Source organism: Arachis stenosperma, chromosome 5 (assembly GCF_014773155.1).
Source record: "Arachis stenosperma cultivar V10309 chromosome 5, arast.V10309.gnm1.PFL2, whole genome shotgun sequence".
In the NCBI taxonomy this organism is placed as follows: Eukaryota; Viridiplantae; Streptophyta; class Magnoliopsida; order Fabales; family Fabaceae; genus Arachis; species Arachis stenosperma.
The window spans coordinates 105,666,417-105,670,230 of record NC_080381.1 but is presented as its reverse complement, the minus strand read 5'-3'; the positions used below and the strand labels follow the sequence as shown (position 1 = coordinate 105,670,230).

General features: G+C 44.2%; 1 non-coding gene across 1 annotated transcript; it reads right to left on the bottom strand.

Annotated features, from left to right (window-relative positions):
• Nucleotides 1-423: 423 nt before the first annotated feature.
• Nucleotides 424-531, bottom strand: LOC130984287 (small nucleolar RNA R71). The gene has a single exon (XR_009088230.1). It is a non-coding gene; the product is annotated as a small nucleolar RNA R71 (small nucleolar RNA).
• Between the last annotated feature and the right edge of the window lie 3,283 nt (nucleotides 532-3,814).

Genomic DNA, 3,814 nt, shown 5'->3' with positions numbered 1-3,814 from the left:
TTCAAGGAAGAAGAACCCATGGCAGCCGAAAACAACAACAATGCCAACAATGCAAGGAAGGTGCTGGGTGACTTTACTGCACCTACTCCTGATTTCTATGGGAGAAGCATCTCTATCCCTGCCATTGGAGCAAACAACTTTGAGCTTAAGCCTCAATTAGTTTCTCTAATGCAACAGAATTGCAAGTTCCATGGACTTCCAATGGAAGATCCTCATCAGTTTTTAGCTGAATTCTTGCAAATTTGTGACACAGTCAAGACTAATGGGGTTAACCCTGAGGTCTATAGACTGATGCTATTCCCTTTTGCTGTAAGAGACAGAGCTAGAATATGGTTGGATTCTCAACCTAAGGAAAGCCTGGACTCTTGGGAAAAGCTAGTCAATGCCTTCTTGGCAAAGTTCTTTCCACCACAAAGATAGAGTAAGCTTAGAGTGGAAGTCCAAACCTTCAGACAGAAGGATGGAGAATCCCTCTATGAAGCTTGGGAAAGATACAAACAATTAATCAGAAGATGTCCCTCAGACATGCTTTCTGAATGGAGCATCATAGGTATTTTCTATGATGGTCTCTCTGAACTATCCAAGATGTCTTTGGATAGCTCTGCTGGAGGATCTCTTCATTTGAAGAAGACGCCTACAGAAGCTCAAGAGCTGATTGAAATGGTTGCAAATAACCAATTCATGTACACTTCTGAAAGGAATCCTGTGAACAATGGGACTAATCAGAAGAAAGGAGTTCTTGAGATTGATGCTCTGAATGCCATATTGGCTCAGAACAAGATATTGACTCAACAAGTCAATTTGATCTCGTAAAGTCTGTCTGGAATGCAAAATGCACCAAACAGTACTAAGGATGCTTCATTTGAGGAAGAAGCTTATGATCCTGAGAACCCTTCCATGGAAGAGGTGAATTACCTAGGAGAACCCTATGGAAATACCTACAATTCTTCATGGAGAAATCACCCAAATCTCTCATGGAAGAATCAAGAGAGACCTCAACAAGGTTTCAATAACAATAATGGTGGAAGAAACAGGTTTAGCAATGGCAAGCCTTTTCCATCATCTTCTCAGCAACAGACAGAGAGTTCTAAGCAGAATACTTCTGACTTAGCAACAATGGTCTCTGATCTAATAAAGACCACTCAAAGTTTCATGAATGAAACAAGGTCCTCCATCAGAAATTTGGAAGGACAAGTTGGTCAGCTGAACAAGAAAGTTACTGAACTCCCTCCTAGTACCCTCCCAAGTAATACAGAAGAAAATCCAAAAGGAGAGTGCAAAGCCATAGACATGGCCGAATATGGAGAGGAAAGAGAGGAGGAGGACGCCACTGAGGAAGACCTCAGTGGGCGTGTACCAATCTCCTCTGAGTTCCTCAATGAGGAACAATGGGAATCTGAGGCTCAAAATGAGACCATAGAGATTCCATTGGACTTACTTCTGCCATTCATGAGCTCTGATGAGTATTCTTCCTCTGAAGAGGATGAGTATGTCACTGAAGAGCAAGTTGCTAAATACCTTGGAGCAATCATGAAGCTAAATGACAAGTTATTTGGAAATGAGACTTGGGAGGATGAACCTCCCTTGCTCACCAAAGAACTGGATGACTTGTCTAGGCAGAAACTGCCTCAAAAGAGGCAGGATCCTGGGAAGTTTTCTATACCTTGTACCATAGGCACCATGACCTTCAAGAAGGCCTTGTGTGACTTAGGGTCAAGTGTGAACCTCATGCCCCTCTCTGTAATGGAGAAATTAGGGATCTTTGAGGTGCAAGCTGCAAGAATCTCATTAGAGATGGCAGACAACTCAAGAAAACAAGCCCATGGACTTGTAGAGGATGTTCTGGTTAAAGTTGAAGACCAGTACATTCCTACTGATTTCATAGTCCTAGAAACTGGGAAGTGCATGGATGAATCCATCATCCTTGGCAGACCCTTCCTAGCCACAGCAAAGGCTGTGATTGATGTTGACAGAGGAGAGTTGATCATTCAAGTGAATGAAGAATCCTTGGTGTTTAAGGCCCAAGGATATCCCTCTGTCATCATGGAGAGGAAGCATGAAGAGCTTCTCTCAAAACAGAGCCAAACAGAGCCCCCAAAGTCAAACTCTAAGTTTGGTGTTGGGAGGCTACAACCAAACTCTAAGTTTGGTGTTGAAACCCCACATTCAAACTCTAAGTTTGGTGTTGGGAGGTTTCAACACGGTTCTGAGCATTTCTGAGGCTCCATGAGAGCCCTCTGTCAAGCTAATGACATTAAAGAAGCGCTTGTTGGGAGGCAACCCAATGTTTTATAATTAATTATTTTATTTTGTTATTTTATCTTTTTTGTAGGTTGATGATCATAAGAAGTCACAAAAACAATGAAAAAAAAAGCAAAAACAGAATGAAAAACAGGAAGAAAAACAGCACACCCTGGAGGAGAAGAAACTGGCGTTCAAACGCCAGTAATGCTAGCTGTTGGGCGTTTAACGCCCAGTCTGGCACCATTCTGGGCGTTTAACGCCAGAAAGGGGCACCAGAGTGGCGTTAAACGCCAGTAAAGGGCAAGAACCTGGCGTTAAACGCCAGGAATGGGCACCAGCCCGGCGTTTAACGCCAGAAATGGCTCAAAACGTGATTTTGAGCAACAATTGGTGCAGGGATGACTTTTCCTTGACACTACAGGATCTGTGGACCCCACAGGACCCTACCATCACTCTCTCTCTTCTTCCCCCATTCACCAATCACCTCAACACCTCTTCCCCAAAAACCCCTCACCTATCAAATCCCATCTTTCTCTTCACCACTCACATCCATCCTTCATAAATCCCCACCAACCTCACCCTTCAAATTCAAACCACTTTCCCTCCCAAACCCACCCATAATGGCCGAACCATTACCCCCCTCTCTCCTATAAATACCCTTCTTCAACTCTTCATTTTCACACAACCTAAACACCCTTCTTCCCCCTTCTTGGCCGAATACACCACCATCTCCCTCTCCTTCATTTCTTCTTCTTCTACTCTCTTCTTTCTTCTTTTGCTCGAGGACGAGCAAACATTTTAAGTTTGGTGTGGTAAAAGCGTTGCTTTTTCATAACCATTTATGGCATCCAAGGCCGGAGAAACCTCTAAAAAGAGGAAAGGGAAGGCAAAAGCTTCCACCTCCGAGTCATGGGAGATGGATAGATTCCTCTCAAGGGTGCATCAAGACCACTTCTATGAAGTTGTGGCCTTGAAGAAGGTGATCCCCGAAGTCCCCTTTTCACTCAAAAAGGGTGAATATCCGGAGATCCGCCATGAGATCCGAAGAAGAGGTTGGGAGGTTCTTACCAACCCCATTCAACAAATCGGAATCTTGATGGTTCAAGAGTTCTATGCCAATGCATGGATCACAAAGAACCATGACCAAAGTGTGAACCCGAATCCAAAGAATTATCTCACTATGGTTCGGGGGAAATACTTGGATTTTAGTCCGGAGAGTGTGAGGGTGGCGTTCAACTTGCCTATGTTGCAAGGAGATGAGCATCCTTACACTAGAAGGGTCAACTTTGATCAAAGGTTGGACCAAGTCCTCACAGTCATATGTGAAGAGGGCGCACAATGGAAGCAAGATTTAAGAGGAAAGCCGGTCCAATTGAGAAGGCATGACCTCAAGCCCGTGGCTAGAGGATGGTTGGAGTTCATACAACGCTCAATCATCCCCACTAGCAACCGGTCCGAAGTTACCATAGACCGGGCCATCATGATCCATAGTATCATGATTGGAGAAGAAATAGAGGTTCATGAGGTTATAGCCCAAGAACTCTATAAGGTGGCGGACAAGACCTCCACC